Genomic DNA, 20,383 nt, shown 5'->3' on the forward strand with positions numbered 1-20,383 from the left:
CAACTGCACTGACCAGATAGTAATGGATCAGCATTAGTGTGCCTGTCAGGGAAATGCAGGATACAAGCAGCATTTCCTGGATGGGCTAAACCAGTTTACACAGATAACAAGGTAAGGACAGGTCCTGGAGTCTCCAGCTGTGGCTGTGCCATGCACAAATGACCAAAGGAAAGCTAAATGTGCTGTTTCACACAGCATGCCAGGGACACAGCTGAAGAGACAAAGTACTCTGTTCACTCATGGACTTTTCTTCTCTCCTTTGGACCACTCTGTCTTTGCCTTTAAACAGGGGCTGCAGAAATAAATGTCTGGAAAATAGGTGCTTCCCGTGCTTGTGTCTGTAGAACTATTTGCAAAATGAGTCCAAGTAGAGAGACACACTCTTAATCTTAAGAAAGAAATGGTTAAGGCTCATTCTATTGGTAGATTATCTGAGGGGATTATCTCCCTGTGAGAATCCTGGTTGGCAGTGAGGGCTGCAGCAGTGCCTTTGAGCTGTGTCAGGATGTATGGATGTGCTAGCTGGGCAGCTTGGTTGGGATATGTTGGCTTTTTGTGAGGGTACAAAGTCCTAAACCACTTAGTATAATTAGTTTAAGGAGTGGCTAAAATAAATAGATCTTTAACACCACAGTGATTATTTACTGATTTTTTAAAATACTGAGGTCCTGATATTCCCTTGCTTTGAAAGTTCAAGAAGGCACAACGTGTATTTCTGACATTCTTTTCTAATTTTTAGAAAAGACTGATGAAAGTGAGTGATATCTGGTGAGAATAGAAATATTAATGTGTTGTTCAAGACAAGTTAAAACAGGGAAAGGCAAATGATAGCAGTGAGTCAGCCTTTCAGATAAAATAACTAGTACAGACCTTTACTCTGGGTGACACTATCACAACTCACTCGACTAGAAAAGTTCTGTACCAGAGGCCTTTTCTGAAGATGTCAGGGAGATAAAAATGCAAAATGTAGTAGCCATATATGCTGAGAAGGATCAAGGGAAGATTTAGGAAAAACAAAAGAGGTACAAATCTAATTTCAGATGTGAGGAAAATGTTAGACCCATAAATAAATTATAGCTATGGAGCATTTAGAACTGTAGAATTAATTATAGTCTTAATAGAAGTCTGAGAGCAAGAGCCTGCTGTGAAGGCATTACAGGGCTAATTAAGGCCAGTCTTGGAAATACAGCACTTAACAAAAAAAAATTTTTGAATGATGTGAAAATGCTGCTGCAGAAACCTCTCACGGAGTTATGCAACCACCTGTACAAAGGGAAGGTATGTGCCAGGGGCACACTCCAATTTTGTTTTCTGTGTTAAACAACTATGTTAAAATTAAGGCCTATTTCTATGGAAATGTTAAGTTTAGATGTTTTTCTGACACGTTTCCATATTTTTACTGTCTCCTTTAGTCAAAATTGTTGTCCACATTGGTCACTATGAAGCTAATGTGGATTTATGGCATATATGAGCAAACTGCATTTGGAATACAACACTGAATAGTTGGGGAATAAATTTAAAAGCTGCTCTGTTTCAATCTGTCTGAAGTAAGTAGTCATAATTTTTTGAGTTGATTATTTTCTGTTAGCAGGAGAAGAACTATTAAAATAGAAATTACACCAGGTTTTGTGAACTGGGTAGTAGGGACTGTTTCTCCAAAGTGTGAATTCAATTACAGGCTGTAGTGAGAAGTGTGATGTTACAAATCAAATTGATAGGCAATTTATTAAGGATATAGTACTCATAGGTTTGCTCAGTTCTTTCATCCTGCAAGTACAATATGTTCTTGTGTAATTTTACTCAAGTGATCAATTTAAATTATAAGATTAGAAACAGATAGATATCTGTGGGCAGTATCGATGTGTCATCATCCCAAACCTAACATCCAAGATAGGATGGTGGTAATGATGGTTGGTATGATTATGATTCAGTTCTGCTTGTTTATTTGCAAGAGGTTAAATGATCACAGACTGGCTGGAGTCTGGTGCAATGGGAGAGATGTGGTCAGAATCATCAGTAAATTTAAAAATAGGTTTTGGGTTTAGCTGAGCTTAGTGAAGACAGTGTTAAGGCTGATGTAACTCAGTTGCTCTCAGCTAAAGTTCATAAACATCCTGTGTTCCTGTGAAGCCATTGTTGTTGTGCTGTGGCAAACTGACGTGCAGAAAATGCTGTAGATTTCGTGTCTGCAGATAATTGGAACTGTGCCACAGTGCTTTTCCCTTTCATTTTATTTGAGAGTCTAGAATCCCCAAGTCAGGAATATTAGAATATCTGGACAGCAGTTGCTGGGATTAGGTGCTGTTGCTCACAGCAAAAGCTGAAAATCAGTATAAAACATTTTGGGTTCTAATTACAGGAGGACAATCAGTCTGAGAGTCGCACATGCTGCCCTGCTCTGCGGGTTTCCCATTTTCTCAGCTAACATCTGTAAATAACTTTCAGCTTGTCCCTATTGATTCCCCAGCTGCTCTATCTCCCTTGTTGCTCGTGTCAGAGACAGATGAGTCTCGAGGGGAGTGTGAGAAGGCTGGAACAGAGCTCCTGCAAACGCCCACAGAGCAGGCAGGATGTTCCAGTTGGTCACCACAAGGATCCTTCTGGTGCCTGGAGAGTCTGGAAGTTCATTGAGGTCATACAGGTTTTCTGAATATCCATCATGAACAATTACACTTGAAGAGAGGAAAAACTAAGAGTTTACTGTGTGTTCAATGGTAAATCGTCTTCCTTTTCCTTTTTTTATTGTGTTTTCTCTCTGGGTTTTTGCTTCCACTCATTGAATTCAGTAGCCAAACTCAAGTTGGCTTAAGTGGAACAAGATCAGTTCCTATGCCAGGGGGAATTATAAAGCAGTAATGATAATCTGACATTTACCTTTTTATGTAATGATAGCATGGTGTATTCAGGATTGTATTTACCTGTGATGTCTGTCTGATGTTATGAAGCTCCTGTCCGATAACATTTTCCCCTGTGGTTGTGTGATTATTCACAGGCTGTGCAGTTCACAGTGATATTGGATGGTCAGTAAACATTAGAACCTATTCTTATCTGAGCAATGGACAGCTGTTCATTAAATAAACAGAACTTCCAGGTTTGTCCTCAGCTATTTGGAAGGTGGTAATTCCCCTGGAAACTGGATTACAAGACTGTGTGTTACGGCTTGGTCTTGTACCACAGACACCTGTGAGGTAGGAATGCAAATAATCTCTGAGAAAGTGAGCAGACACTGAGGGCTTAGCTGTGTTGATAGGAGGAATGTTTTTAGCTCCAAGATCAGCTGAAAAAAAAGAAAATGCTTGCCTAGAAAGGCCAAAGCAAAGGAAGGGGACAGTTTGTGAACCAGGGATCAAGGTGTATACAGGGGAGGAGAACCATGTACTTCAGAAAGGCTTAGGGAAAAGCAATGCTGGAGGCCCCTTGAGCCAAGCAGAGCTCAGTTGTACCTACCCACAATGGCAGGTCCAAAAGCATCATGTTCAGAGCTGGCTGCTGCACAGCTGATGGATCCATGCAGAGCGAATCCGACACATCCCAGCTGGGGCAGCCCTGCTGCACATTTGCACACAGCCTCGGGAGCGTATGGGCAATGGAGTTGATGCAGTGGTTTCTCTGCATATGTGATTCAGCATTCTTGTTGTTCAGGATACCCACACATCCAGCATTTGGAAAAATGTATTCAGCCACTGCTCAGAGCAGCAGAGAGAGAACTTTCCTGCTGTAAGCAACAGACAAGTATCCACGCTGGGAGAGCTGGCAGGTCTGCGGAATGTGCCGGGATCCAATGCAGCTGGGACCCAGACACAGCTGTGTGTGAGATCTACCAGGAAGATACAACAATTGAACTACTCCCAAAGTTTTCAACCTGCACAGAATAACAAGATTGGGTTCACAAAGCCTAGTTCTGTTGGGAAGGGAAGAAGAAAGGACTTTTGGATGAGGGTCAAATGGAATAATACACCATTTATTCTTACAGGTACATTTACTTGTTCACATTCAGTCCCTACATTGTCTCTCGAATTTGTCTCTTCATCACTTCCAGCTTGCCGACTCCAGCTTTGCTCTTTCTCATTCCTTTCTTTCTGGTTTCCACTTCCTCTGTGTATATGTAGATCCCAGCTTCTCCTTTATATGCTTGTCCCGTGAGAAAGTATTTCTGCAAGCTGCATTCTTTGTTTAACACAGTTTTTCTCTTACCACACCACTAGAAAGGTGAGTCCCAGTGCAATTAGGGATACACATGTCAACAACTGGCTCTCATGAAAACTGCAGAACTGAAAAGAACAGTTTGCTGCATCTGTGTTTTATTTTATTTTAAGCACTTTAGTGTCTTGTACAAGTTCCTGTGAAAATTCAGGGTGTCAGTTCTTGTCTTTGAGTTTCCTGGACACCTGGAGTTATTTGTGTGGCCAAATTCTGTAATTGAAGTTCCTGGGTGAATGAATAATATGCAATTTATAAAAGGTGAAGCAACATGGATAGTAACCAAAAATAACAGCACAGAGCACTTTTCCTGGCCTCTGTCCAGTACAGAGTCAATGGGAATTTCTTCATTGGCTTCAGTGTAACTTTTATCAAGTCTGTTGTGAGAATACTGTAGAAGACATCCACGTCAGACAGCAAGGTTAATAATACCTGAAGTCACAATCATCAGGAAAAAATACTGGGCTGATACCAAGGGCCAGTGGAAATCAGCTGTCATGGAAGGCTCAAAGGTTGTTCAAGCACGGTGTAGCTGATAAAGTGACCTGGAGGTTATGCAGAAGACACGACCTGTTTAGCTGGGCTGGCTAAATTTCAGAGTACTTGTGGGATTGCAGTGTTTCCTCAGGAACAGCTGGGTGTGATGAGCTCTCCAAACGTGACCTCACGTGGAAGGTGCTTTAGGTGTCATAGCACTGCCAGTGACACTGGAAATGTGCTCCTGTTTTCTAGTTGCAGTGTTCACTAATGTCATTAATGGAGACAAACAAAAAAATCTGAGTCATTTGCAACAAATTGTTTTCCAAAGCATTTGCAGGATGTAAATGTCTTAAGATATTTGCAGAAGCAGAAGCAAACACCGAAAGCAAAATAATGAAAATTAAACGTTTCCTTGCTCATTCAAGATTAATAATGTCAGGGTTAATCACTGCCATATAAATGCCCAAATAAATAAAATAAATTAGGCAAGTATTATCTGAGTGTTTGCCTGGCTATCTGGCTTTCTTAGGATCTTTAATTATTGATTTTTCAAAACTTGTTTCTAATTGATTTGAAATTCACACTATCAAGGTAGGTCCAGAATATTTTGAATCCCTTATCAAGTTTCTTTGCACCAAATGCATATGTAACACAGAATAATCACCTTCAGATCTGACATGCAAGAAATCTGAAATAAAAATTGAGAAACTGTGATTAGACCAATTAGTTTAGAAACACTGCCTCTAAATTATTCCTCTATCTTAAGAAAAAGTGAGAGTTTAGTGCAGCACCTGTTCTCTAACCTCTTGAAAACCAGTTGGAAAACAGCATCACCAATGAAGAAAACAATTAGCCTGAAAAAGGGGTTAATTACTTAAAAAAAACCAAAAAAGAAATAGCCAGTGGTAACTGAATTCTCCCTCTCAATATCTTGCATAAAGTTTCTATTTATGCAAAGCTGAAAGACTAAATGTGGTGCTCTGTCTTCAGGGCGCCTGGAGATGCCTACATAGCATGATGTCATATTTAATAAAAATCTTACATCCATGATCAGTTGCATCTGAATATGCCTCACCTCCTAGTCACTTTTGTATTTAAACTAATGTTTGAATCACCTTTCTTTTGTCTTAGAACCTGATGATGCTTTTGAAGGCTTAGACCACTGCTATTGGGCAACTTATCAGTGTATGGAAATATGTGCCAAGAAGTTTAAAATATTGTGTTTGTTGTAAAATGCTGGCATTAGGACCTCAACATACAAAAGATGCTAAAAAGCCTTCTTTGAGTGGTAGGAGTGTATGCAGTGATTGGTGTACACATGTATATAAAGAAGTTTATTGCTCTTTTGCAATGGAGAAAACTGAAGAACAGACAAAACTAAATTAATTTCCCGCAGTCAGACAATGAGTCAGTGACAGAGCTGATAAAAGAAACCACCAGACCTGATGAGGTGGAGGGAGCAAAAGCTGTGGCTGGGGACTTTCACAGACACAACACCCAACTCGACACAGATGGAGATGACTTCAGTATGGAGGTGGTCACCACTTCTCCAGCATGTTCAGCTGGGACTCATTAGTGGGGCAGAAGCTGCTGCTCAGCCAAATCTGCTCACTGCTCCTGGCCCGGGGCCCTGTGGCGGCTCGGGATTGGTATCCACGAGTTGTTGAGTCACCTCCCTGCATAAACCCTGTCCTGTACTGCCCTTGTGTGTGCAGCAGGGTGGTGGGAGAAGGGAAGGGATGGGGGGGGAATGAGTGGCAAGGACAAGCCTGTTGCTGCCTGACGGGGGTTAGTGCCATGTGCAACACACTTAAAAACCCCTAAACTGCTCTGTAATTTCTTTTGGTCTTTCAATTATCCAAAACTGTGGTGGTTACTGATCATGACTCAAGTTTACATTGAGCCAGGAAATCTTATTTCAGACTACAGCACAGATTTACTTGGCTTCTAGATAACACATGGAAACATCAGGTACAATTTTGTAAACAGAGCACTTCAGATTTTTACAATGAGGAGTAATTCACACAGCACATCTTTGTCCTGGGGAGATTTTGCTGTAATTCAGTGCACAAGCGCTGTAAAAAGTCAGTAATAAAACACCAGGATGGTGAATTGAAATTGGAGTTTTGAAGAATGAACTCAGTAACAATTACTACTACCACTGAATTAATTTGTATTAATATTTCATTAAAAGAAATTTTCTGCCTCTCTTCTAGCTCCAGGTAACTTTTTTCATGAGGTGCTAAGTGCAAATCACAGATCTTAATCAGCAGATGCAAGTGTTTCTTGTGGCATAAAATTCAACTGTTCAGATAATGTGGCTAGTGGTAATTTACTAAATTTTATTGTTCAGACAAGTGAAATGTATTTAATAAGAAGCTAAAAAATTTAAGAAATATATATATATATATTTTTTTTTTTTTTAATGAAAAAGCAGTTTCTTTTGCCTCTTGGTAGGACCAGGCTCTAACTGTACAGTCTGTCCCAGTACAGTTGCTGCTCCAGGCACAGGATGGAATCCAGAGTCCGTCCCCTCTCCCAGGGAAGAGGTAAAATACTTCATCCCTTCTCCATGAAGCAATGCCTTCTCCTCTGGGCAGATAGCTTACTTTGTGAATGGAAATGTTGTTTTCCACACTGCAGAGTGATATGCAGCAGGACACTTTTGGGTGCATGTCCTGAGCTCTCCCTCCACAGCTGTGGTTATTGGCTGAGGAGAGCTCATCAAAACTCGGGACCAGATTTGTCGTTGCTTGGTGTTGTGTGGCAGCCATGTGAAAATCAGAGTGGATGCTCCTGTGGGAGGACACTGACTGGGCAGAGTCAGGATGGCCCAGAGTCAGTAAAAGATCTATCAAAGTACCTCTCCATGGATTGTGTCATTGCATTGATATGATGAAAAATTAATTGTTCAAAAGCTATTTTCTTTCTCTCACAAGCCAAACAAACATCCTGAAAATTAGTGCATAGTAATGTAGTGTTAGCCCTGTTGCCTCCTTTCATATGTGACCAACCCTTGCAGTAAGCAATGGTGTCATCCTCCCAGATGTCTTGTAGTGCCTTTCACCCATCTCTTTTCTTTATCTGCTCGATAACATCTCACCTGTCTTAAGCACTTTGGCTGCAGCCTTTCCTGCCTTCAGTAATTTCCGTCTGCACATAATTTCAGTCTGAACCTCTCCTGTCCTCCAGAAGAGCTGATGTTTTATACACACTATAACTCTCAAAAAAATCTATCCCTGATTGTCTTTCACACTTCCTCACCCAGTTCCATTGACTGTTTAATGTTTTATTCCTGCCATATTTATTACAAGATGGCATACAGATGCTCAGGTCCTGCATATATTATGTTACCCATTCTGCTGCTTTTTATTCTACTGTATTTAATCAAATATTGCTCCATTATTCACTCATATTTTTCTCTGGTAAAATATAACCTCCTAAAAGAAATTATCTAATTTTTAAAAAATGTCTTGTATTGTCCTGCTGAAAATTTACCTCTTACTTTATGGAGAACACTTCCTTGTTTTATGAACTTTTTGCAGTTCCTTTGAGTTTCCTAAAGAAAAATCCAATACACTTCAGTAAAATGAAACTTCCTTTATGGAAAACAATGAGCCTAATTCAGTAATGTTATTTTATGGTATCTTGTATAGAAATGTTTCACGTCAATTCAGTAAATAGATGTTGATTAATTGCACATTGCGAAACCATCCCTTTTCCCACAAAGTTTAAATTAGGAATGGCTGCTTAAATCAGCAAGTTTAGTCTCCTGCATAAGACAGGTCATGCAACTCTCTTCTATTTTGCTTCGTATTCACTAACTTTGCTTATTGTTGGAACAAGACCATATGCTTCAGAAAAATGATGCATGTTGGTTTTTAAATTACCCAGTGTTGGGAAATCCACCACAAAATGAGTAAGTTTCTCCCATGATTAATTAACCTTGCTACTAATAGCATGTGCCTTATTTCTAATCTGGCTTTGTGTGGCTTCAGCTTGAGCAATTGGTTCTTTCTTATCCTCCTCTTTTTGCCAGAAAGCCCTTGACAAACGTCTTCCTCGGACAGCTGGAAATCTCTCTGTGCTTGTGTGTCAGCCTGAGCAGCCATTCCCAAGAACATTGTAGCATTTTCCACTTTGGTACTGTATCAAGGCTTTTTAGCAGCTCTCTCACTGTGCCAAGAGCTGATGTTCCTGGGGGGGCGGACCTGCAGCTCCTCCTCTCTGAGCACTTGACCCTGGCCACTCTTGGTCAGTCATCCAAGTGCCACCAACTCCCTTGGCTTGGTTGCTTTCCAGACACAGATCAGCTCAGAATGGTGGAGAACGGTGACGCATCGATCAATCTCTCCTCATTTGGTTGGGGGCCAACATCCCACCAAAGTCAGCCCTCAAGAGAGCCATCCATGGGTGCTGCAGGCACAAACCCAGCTGGAGCTCATCCCTTGAGCCTTTCTGTAGCTGTTGTGTGTGACTCCTTTATGTGTCTGAATTATACACGAATACCAGCTCTTTTGCACACATATATGGCAAAATAGCCATTTATGGTAAGGGCAGATTAAAACCCAGTTTGATTTCTTGGAATAAATCAGTTTGATTTCTTGGAATAGGTCATACTTAAAACCTCCAAGCTGAGTTATTCAGGTATGCCATGTCCTACAGGATCACCATGGTGGGAGCTGTAAAAGCCTCATTTTTGTGCACTCTGAAGAGTAGAGAGCTGGCTGGTTGGAAAAGCTTTGGATGCTTATTTGACTTGCCTTTGACATCATGGACATACAGTAATCACACTTAAAAAATGCAGAAACAACACGCCTTTTCAAAAGCAAACACACACAGACACACATCCCTTATTTCCTAATGCAATTTTTAACATTTATTGTTATGCTTAACTACATGGCAATCAGGAGTGTATGTGAAAAACAGTAGTGTTAGTAGCAGTAGTATGTAAACATTCTACTACAAGTGCAGTTTCCCTAAATATAGGACAAGAAACTCCTGAAAACCACATTTACATTAAAAAATACCCTTAGAAATAGAGCTCTAAATCAACAAAAACCCTCATGAAAAGTCTCTTAGTCATAAACCAATAAACTTATTTAAAGGCAAGGACATTGAAGCTAGCAATTCAAAATGAATACCTGTGTAGAACTGCTGGAGTATTTAAAGCAGTGTTTTCTATTGAAAACCTCTCTGAACTCTCAACTTCATGCCTAAGGTAATTGAAGGAAAATTAAATTTACCCCTAGGACTGTTTGTAGGAAACTCTTCTAATAAGGTTTATATTTAGCAGATAACAGTGTGTTTATGGTGGTCACAGCCTGCCTAATAGAGCTGTAATAGATACATTTTGTATTTAATCAATATCAATGAATAATAACTTCTCTTTATTAACTGTAATGCCCCTATGGTTAATTTTAGCTTGTACTGTAGGGATATCTGTACTTTGTTTTTCAAAGACTATGATTTTTTTCTTAAATAACCTAATAGAACTGTTTTTATCAAAGCTTTCTAAAATTTTGGTGATGGCCTATTACACACGAAGTGTTTACTTTGATTTTGCTTTCAGTGTAAAGCATATTTTCACACGTAGCTAGATATTAAAAGATTCTCAACTAAGTATAAATCCATGGGCAGATAAAATTTGGGAAAAGTCTTTGTTCTGTGAGCATTATAATTTATAGCTGTCCTTAAATACTTGCACAATTTTCTGAGATGGTTTAATTGAGCTTGTTTTCTACTGAAAATTCCGAGAAGGTACTGTGATATATTTTAGATAATCAAATTACTGTGTATGCACCTTGGCTCTCAAGGACAAGCTTGAATTACCACTGGATCTGGTTACTTTCTGTATGTCAGGTTCCATCTTTCTGGTTGTGTTCCATCTGCTGCTACTGTCAGTGGGAGGCACTCAGCTGCCCTGGAGATGCTGGAGCAGCCCTTGAGGAGGGAGTATCCTGGAAATTCCAGAATTTTGCCTCCTGTGCTGTTGGAGATGGGCAGGAGGCTGGGCAGAATTCAAAACCTCCTTGGTTGTCATCAGAGCTGTGTTGAATTTATGGCTGTGAAACTTTTCAAGGAGGGTGACCTGGCACAGTCCAACCAGACAGAGTTAGAGCAGCTCTGAGCAAACTTTTTAAGAACTACAGGAAAACTTAGTAAAACTTTAAATAGGGAGAACCCTATGCTAAAAAAATCACAGCAAGACTTTGCACATACACACAAGCACACCCTAAAATACTGGCATATTTTTAATACTTTTAAATATAATAATTTAATTTAGTCTGCCAGTAAGTGAGACTTTTATCCACGAGATTTTTTTCCAAGAGTTCTTACTTCCACTGATGGTACTGTCTCCAAGAAGAAATACTTTTTTGCATAAACCCTTCTCTGTGGGTATGAGGCATTCATGGGCTGGCCAGGAGTAGCTGCCTCAGCCTATTGTTGTTGAGTTCTATTCCCACGGTTAAATTAGAGAGAAACTTTTGTATTTATTGATTTACCATTCTCTCTTTCTAGAGGGAGGTATCCCTGGTGAGGTATCCCTGTAAGATCCCTGTCCTGTGAGCATTCACTCCAGGGATGGAGTCAGTTGGCAGACCCAGAGATACCAGAGACTATAAGGCTGCTGGAAATGTGCCAGTGTTAGTGTCAGGCCCACTCCTCTGTCTGAGTCTCAGGTGATGATATGAGAATCAGGACAAATGGATTTATATTTGCAGTTGAAAGTACTGCAGTTCCTGTGGTCTATCCCTTTGTCTCCAACTTATCTCTAATAATTTGTATACATTCTTCTTAACAGAAATTACGTTTATAATATAGTGGAAGATAAAGGAGGCCTTTAAAACAAACTGAGCAAGTCTTTGAGATTTCAGTTTCACAATCAATTTAAGTAATGCTGTTGCCAGCCTTGTAGCCCAGCCTCACCCAGTGTATGGAAGTGGAGCCTGTGATGTGCTGCTTTTGTGCTTCCTACATTCATGTTCAAGGCAGTCCTTTGTACAACTGAAATGGCAGTTATCTGACTCACCTCTGCAGCTGATATTATGTACCTTTCCTTGCCATCTCTGTTAGAAGCTCCCACATCAATGGAAGGAGCAGTATTATCTGGATGAAATGTGAATGTCACAAGAATGGGCTGTATCAGACCGTCTTCTAGTTCTGCATTTTTAGTATTCAGACAACATCGTTGGCAACAGAAGGCAGGCGTCTTTCCTAACAGAGCTGTTGCAGTCGAAGCAGAAATGCTGACATGTGTTAGTGGCATTCCAAGGATGTTTAAACTCACATCTCAGTTACTTTTGAACTTGGTTTTCCTCTTTGGTTCAAAGGCAAATAAAAGCTGAAGTTTGTGGTTATGATATTGCTGAAACTCCTCATCATTTTCAGTGCTCAGTTTACTCTTGTAAAAGACATAGAATTCATGGCATTGGTAATTAATAATATTCCTCTTATTAGATTATTAGGGAACCAGAGAAGTCTGGTGTAATCTTATTAAAGCTCATAGGAAATAACTTTGCTGAAATACTTTTCATTAAAGACCATAAGTGGCGTAAGGCAATGTGCTGTTAACCCACGTGTGCTTAGCTCTGCACTGTGCATGAGTGCAGTCAGAGATGAAGTAAGATTGAAGAGCTTTTGGGTTTAATTCCCTGTTTCTCACAGATTTCCCATGTGACTTTGAACAAATCACTTACTCTTTTGCTTCTGTCTGGAAAATGGAGAGAGCAGGATGTTCCTGCCTCACAGGCACACTGTGAGCGTGGCATATACTTGGATACTATGGTGTGGGGGGCTGCAGAAGTGTGTAAAGTAGACAGATGTGTTACTGCTCCTCAGCAGCAGCTTCAGCAGAGAACAGCCTGCTCAGGCTTTCCACAGGACTGAGTGAAGAGAATGTGTTTTTTGCCTACCCTTTACTTTCTTTTTTTCTTTTTTAAATCAGCTATACTGTACACACTCTGTTTATTTGCTGGTGTGGATTTGGAAAGTGCTTGCAGTTTGAAGGATGAAGGTATGTGAGGATGTAAGAGAGCAAGATTTTCTTTAATTTGAATTCTGACAAAAGTGGACACACTTCATATTCTCCCTCACCTCACTCTCATTGTCTCTTGCGGCAGCCCCTAGCATTGAAATTTATTGGTGAGAAACACTGATATAGAGACTTATTAAGTGATAAATCAGCACTCACACAGCATCCAAACTGAGCACAGCAGGGAACATAATAGCCAAAAATTAAGCTTATTGCTCAGGAAAATAATTCAGTGATAGTGAACTCTTAGCAGTCAATTTTAACAATCATGAAAAGGGATAATTTTACACAAAAAATGGATGGCTTCCACTTTGCACTGTAGTATATGTAACTGGTTGTTTTACCCATGCAACTCACATGACAATTTCCCAACCAGGAGATTTCTCACACCATTGCACTCTTAATTTTACAGAGCACTGGATCACCGCCTCTGCTTCCTTGGGCTACCTTGCACCGCTGCTTTTCTGTGGTGTGCAGCCTCAGAGCAGAAGTGTTTGTCTTGCAGCATAAGGCACTTGACAGTGGGACCATTGTCTGTGGCAGTAAAGCCAAAAAAAAGAAGTGGAACTGTGCTTTTATTTGGGATTTAAATGGACATTGCTGCAGCAAAAACATATATGGGGAAGAAAAAAATAAGAGCATTCTAAGTCTTGCTAGTACCAGATTAAACTGCTATTAATACAAATGACCTAAAAAATGTGTGTGCCATTTTCCACTTTTTGTTTAGTAGCTTGTGAAAGCATGACCTGTTCAGCCAAGGTCGTCCTGAAAGGTGTTCTCTACATGTCTGATTCCTACACAGTCCTAATGTGTGTGGTGGGAAGTTCTTGTATGCACCTTTCATGGAGAGACAGCTGAAGCCTGGAGAGATTTAGTGACTGGTTCAAAACATGCTTGAAGTCCATGGAGGGACGGCTGTCAATTCGGGTCGTGCCCTAATGACATGTCTGCTGTTGTACAGGAAGTTTGAACACAGACTTGATCTAATTTCTCCCCACAGCATCCATGCCCTCTCTTTGAAGTCTGAGAAAAAATTGTCTATCACATTAATTAGGTGGGAAATTTCAGGTTCTAGAAAGGAGTTTTTTTAAAATCTGCCAAAGTTGTTTTGGTTTAAATGTAATTTGGGCAGATGTCCTTGACATGACTTTTGATAGCCAGCTTGTATACATTGCATTGGTATCTATAGCTGACCTTAGTTTTGCTATTTATAGCACTGAGCACTGGTAGAAAACAGTAATTTCTGTTTTCCATGGTTTGGGTCATATTTTATCTAGCAGGAAGTCTTATGGGGAGAGTTACGATTGTCAGTTAAACCAATTGATATAGCTGTAAAAGTGGACAAGCTCTCAAAGAAGAGCCTTAGCAATTAGAAAATGAAAAGTAACACAAAAATCTTAGTTTCCTGTTCTTTCCTGGGTCTGAGAAAATGTCTCTTATATCATATAAATCATAATTTTTTCATGTAGCCATAAATCATTACATGTTGCTGTGCTAACATGTTCGTACTTGTTCCATCTCTAGGCTCTTTTTATTAATCACTATACACATGTGGGATGGCATAGACTGAGATATGATCAAACTGATATATTAAACTGTGGCATCCAAACAACCACAAGCTGTGGAAACAAGCACATCCAGCAGGTAACAAATGTATACAACAGCCACTTTACTTCAAAAGAAATCTTTTAGCTATTGAATTAATTTTACATTTTTGTTGCTTGCTTTACCAGAAATGAACATATAATTCATGTGTGTTCTGCTAAGCATTACAGATCAGTAACTTGTAGACAAATGAGAAAGCTTTCTCAAGACTGGAATAGCTTCTTGGTTTGCAGTGTTCATGGGCAATACTGGTATTTCTAATGAAGCTGCCAGTGCTTTAGTCGTGTGTAGAACTCCTGATTGATACAGAAAAAGGCAAGTGGGAAAAGATTATTCTTTCCTTATTATAAAGTTTGAGGGACCTTAATACCTCTATTCCTTTTCCAAGGAAATTGGATGCTGCATCACCTTGCCCAGAGCTTTTCAGGTCCTGTGTAAATTGCAGACCATTTCTTAACAAAATGCTCATGAACCAACTCTCATTTATGCTTTCTGTTTTGACCCCCATCTCTGACATTCCCAGGGGCACAGATAACCCATTTGCTCTCTGAAAGCAGGGGAAAATCATGGTACCTTCATGCCCCAAGTGTCTCTCCTTGGCTTTGATGATGTGGAGAAGATGGAGAAGCTGGAATACAGCTGTGACCTTCTGGTAGGGTTTGAGTTGGGTGGTGGACAAGGGCACCTGGAAGCTGAAGAACTCAAGAAGGCTCAAGAACAGGAGCAATCACTCAGAAGAGCAATCAGAGCTCCTACTGAAGAGTTTGTGCATTGCTTTACACATGTTACTGCTGTTAAAACCCACCACTCTCCTGTGGGAGTCACACCCTGTGTCTACACGACCACAAACACCTCAGTGATGCTTTCTCACCCCAGAGGTACCAGACCTCTCTTCCTGAAGGCTGCCTTGCCTGGTCACACTCACCAGTGGTGCTAAAATTAGTAACCAGGCTGTAGCCTAGTGACTGAGAATTCTCCCTCTGCCTTCTCTTTTCCTCTGATGTTGTTAGTAAATATTTGTATTACAATATTAATATTTGTACCTATATAAACCCTATTTTAGGCAACCTGGTGAGGGCTCAACCTCCCAGACCCAGAGCACTCTGTCTCTATGCTGCAGCAGTGACTGCTGGGCCAAGAGTCACAGCTTTCATTCCAGTGAAGTAATGCCAACTTACATTATGTTGTGTGAGATTACAAAGAAAGATTGGGATATTTTATTACACTGTCAATCAGCCCGTAGCCTGGCTCTCATCTGAGCCCTGAGCCATCTCCCCTCTTCCTCCTCAAACAAAGCAAACAGAAAACCAGTGTTGTTGAAGGTGTTTATCATGAAATGTATGAAGCATGGTGACACCTTCGAATACAACAGAAACCACATGCCAAATCAGTCCTATTGTGAAGTAAAGAGAGCAGGTGGATTTCATGAATATATATGTGCATTCTCTGGGCATGGCAGATTTTTCTAAAAGTGATGATGAGAGTAAATCAGTACAAAATAGGTGGCAATTGAATGCCTTTCTTTAGAAAAGAAGTTTTTATTGGAGAAACATAATAATTAGTTTCCACAACCCATAGCTGCGGACACTGACTGTTCTGCTAACGAAAGATACTGCAGATATTGGCTGCAAAAGAATACAGGAAAATTACAGACACTGAAAAAAGGGCATACTTTTCATTTACTAACTTTTCTTCTCTGAATATTCCTTTGAGTTACCTTGTTTTGTTTACAAGAGCCTCAGGGGCGGAGGAGGGTGGTGCATTGCCTACATGGGCAATTACTTTACATACTCATTTCAATCATAATCCATTCAGAATGATAAAAAAGAAATCAAATGTAATTTATAATCTAGAACATTGCAGCTAGAGCTTTTTAAATATTACAGCTACAACGTGATTTGACATAATCCCTTGCAGTCATTCAGGCTCTTTTAAAACCAAAACAGATTTATCCATAAGTGACAATTACATCTCCACTTTTTTCTTCTGAAAATTTGGTATGTTATTATGGTTTGGGGGCCGATCTTGTGTAAGTAATGATTGCTGGTTGCATATAAAGCTGTTTATTTTCAGACTGCCACCTACCCTGAACCTGTTCCATGCACTGTCGTTTGCTTAATGCTGCTAATTAATATGAAATAACATTCCACTGTTAGGCAGTTAAAAAGAAAGACTTCAAATGGAGCTTAGCCAGTTGTAATGGCTGTCTTGTTAATACTGTTGTCATGTGCTCTAAAATGACACTAAACAGTAATTCCACTCTGTGAGTATTATGATATGAGTGGCATTTCATTCTGTGTTTAGAAATCCCAAAGCAGCATGAGATGATTGTGTATTCCTCCTCCATACAGGGAGAGGAATTCCCCTAAACCTGATGTAGAGTGTAATTTCTTAGTTATTGATTTGTTTTATTTCCAAAAAGCCATTGGTGACAGAATCTCAGTAGCCTGATGCTGAAGTACATCTGTAGCACATTTCTGAGCATGCTGCTGCCAACCTAGTTTCTGTTTTGTCCACAGAAGCTGATCTCTTCTGTGTGGTTAATTGTCATTATCTTATCTTCATCTCTTATAATCTGCAATATCTACTTGTTTTTCATGGTTTTGTAAAACAGTGCAGCATTATTCTCTTTGGCAAAAACGTCTGGGTGTGCTGAGTCCAAAGCTGACAGTGCTTGGAAAGACTCTGATTTCAGCAGGCTCTGGATTGCATGTGAGTGTCATTCTTTGTGTGCTTCCCACTGCCAGCCGAAATGCCTGTTTGCTTCAGGTTGTAGCTTTTTGTCTCTCCTTCTCAGAGCAGCCTCACTTCAGGTCTGGTGCTTCTTAAAATTGTGTGATAATGGGAAAGTCTTACTCTGAGGTTTTCGATTTGCTTTTGTTGGATATTGAGGCAAATTTTCTATCCCTCCTCCCCCATTGGCTGTGATTTCTTCAGGAACAAAAATGCCTGACCTCTTCATGGAGTGAGTGATCACTTTCAGGGACATAGCAGAGGATCAGAGTTCCCCAGCTGGGCTTCAAAATGCCAATATTGATGCAATGAGAAAAGTCCAGTAGAGAAGAAGGAAAGCAGAAACTACAAGGCTGGGGAAATACCAAGCAGTAGGTATGGGATACTAGGCTAAAAGGGTATTGAAATTCTTGGTATTGCAAATGCTAGCAATTCTTGGTATTCCTAGACTCAGACATTAAAAGTATTGAGTTGAATGTTAGAAAACAATCAACTGTTTTTCTGAAAAGACACTGAGTCCTTGTTCTTTTCTTTGAAGTTTCAGATTTCTGTAGCTCCTTCATGTGTGTCAGAGACATACCAGTAATGTTTTGAGATACTTTGAGAGGTGTTCCTGGGGAGCTGCAGCTGGGCTCATCTCTTACATCTGCTGACCTGAATCATGCTGCTTTCCAGAGTCTCAACTGGCCATTTTCCTGTGGCATTATATTACATGTGCATGGCCCCAAGACTCTGGGGTAGTTTTGTCCTATTAATTCTATCCAAGTGCCTTCCTCAGCTGTGCCCTTCCGCCTCTTGTAGGGTCACTCGTCTAACCTGTACATCCTCAACCACACTCCACTTTCTCTCTATGGGTCAGGAAAGCTTTTCCCCTAAACCCTTTCTCCAGTTTCCCCTACAAACATCCTCCAGTTCTGTCCTTCATACTCACCTCCGTCTTCGGGTTTTGTCTCCAGGCTTAGCAAGGTCAGCTACAGAAAGCATCCTTTTTCCCCGACCTGCTCTTAACAGGAAGCTTAGGGTAAAAAGCTTTACCTGCTACTTTTGGTTGTTGACAAAAAGCAGAGCAGAGCTGATGTGCTGCTTGTCTCAGGAGGTGTGGAGAAGTGGGGCAGGCAGACAAAAGCAAAGCTCAAGAAGACATGAATAGAGTGTCAGAGATGCTGACCATATAAAGAAGAAATGGGAAAAATCTGATAGACCTTTTGGATTCAAGATCACCCTGGCCAGCAGAACTGTGTTTACAGGAATGAGAAATAAGAGAGGTTGAGAGGAGTAAAGACAAGAGCCAGGATTTCTATATTTACAAGTCTAAGATCGGCCCTAAGTTAGTATTGTTGTGTTTAGCAAAGAAAAACACAAAAGGGAAAGAGATCTTGAGGAGTTTACAGCTTTGTGTTACTTTATTCTACAACACAAGTCCACTCAAAAGGCAAAGGTTTCAAAACAAAAGATCCAGACAAAATCATAATGAAATCTTTGTAACTAGCTTAAATCTGGTGGAGCTATATATATCCTGATTAGATCCCTCTGCCCAACTCTATACTTAATTAATTTGATAATAGTGACACTAATTATCATTCTTTTACTCACTTGCCCTTATTGCTGCTTCCTCCTCCACGTCTCTTGGTTAGTGAGCGTATCCTTTGTGGAATGCAGCACAGCAGAAGACAGCAAAAATGACTGCATAGGAAAGAAGACAGAAATAAACTTCACCTGGTAATGTAACCCCTGTTTTCAGGCTTCCCACATGGTATGCTTAACTTTCTAATTTGATCATATTTTTATGTTTTGAATATTGTATGAAGTGGTTTAGATAAAAATAGAATGAGAGCTAAGTTAAGTGGAGGTATCATATCATTTGAACTAGTTCAGTCTGAAGACTGTTTTAGCTGGCGACATAGCTAGGTTTTGTTATTTTTAAAATCTTTCTGTATGAGAGAAAAGCAAGGCAATTTGGCTTCAACGATTTGGTAAAAATCCTAAGTAAGTTAAATGCAGCAGCCACGTTCCTGTAAGTTGTCACTGTAAATTGAAGGGGTTTTGTGTGAATGATCTGTATTGTTTGTAGAAGTGTGTAATTTGACTGTTTGTCTCTCAAAACCATTGAAAATGGACTATTTTAAGTGCAGATAAAATAATAATTCATTGCATTTCTTTATGTGTACACAAATGGATGTCACCTCGAGGACTGTATGTCGTGTGCCCAGTGTCGGAGGTTAGGTGTGGTAACATGTAGCCCTTAGCAAACACTCCTGAACAGGATATTGGGAAGACTAAATGAATCCATACAGACAAACTTGCACTCTCTTTTGTTGGAAGATGTAGAGATACCTGTGTCTCTGCTTTCTTGCTAAGGTACTATATCACATTTTGTCTTGTTTCTTCCTGTGTTTCAAAATCAATATTCTATCCACAGTTTCAGTTTTCTTATCTGCTGTGTCTTATCTGCTGTCTTTGTGGAGATGGACAATGAATTCAGTCCTGAAAAGTATTTGCAATGCAGAGTTTTTTAATAATATAGTTTTGGATGGTTATTCAAAAATAACAGCATGTCATTTTAATGGGTGAGTCTCAGGGTTGTCAATTTACTTTAAGAAAACCTAAAGCATTGACTGGCTTTATATCTTTTTCATAATACCGTACTGAAAAATACCTACTAAAGACCATTTGGAAGAATTTTATTTGTGTTTTGTGTGGCTCTTACCCACTAGAGGAACTCTACTTACAGCACCTGAGACCTGTTAAAATAAGTGCTGTGTCATCCCTCCAAAAAAAGGCAACACAGAGAAAATAAGGGAATTTTATTTTCATTATTTTATGGATGGAAAGACAGGCACAAAGATATTGTGGATTATTCTGGGTCATGCAAGAAATATGTTATGGAGTTTGAAAAGAATCTGATATATTCTGAATTGTAGCACAGTGGCTCAAACCAACAGTCTTTGGTTATATGTAACAAAAATGGCATTGTTAATACCAAGTTGAATCCATGTCATCATTTTCCCAAAAATATTTAAGAGAAAACTCAGCGAGTGAATATATATTAAAGCAAGAACAGTAGCAGAAAGCAACAGGGAATTATATTCTCTGTTTTAAAATACGGAGGCATAGTTTTTCGAAAATACTTCTCATTCATCACAGGTACAGAGTTCTGTTCCTTGTATATGTAGCATTTGTTTAGTAAATAGTGAATGTAAAACCCTCTGTAATATATCTTCAAAAGCAGCATTCCATTGCTTTTCCACAGTTCCTGTGGGGTATCATCTGGGACACAGACACGTGTGAGAAGTGGGATGTATTGGAAGAGGCACCCACAACAGCAGAGTT

This window comes from Corvus kubaryi, unplaced genomic scaffold (genome assembly GCF_017639235.1).
Source record: "Corvus kubaryi isolate FWS band 111438036 unplaced genomic scaffold, C.kubaryi_AGA036_p1.0 37300, whole genome shotgun sequence".
Lineage (NCBI taxonomy): Eukaryota > Metazoa > Chordata > Aves > Passeriformes > Corvidae > Corvus > Corvus kubaryi.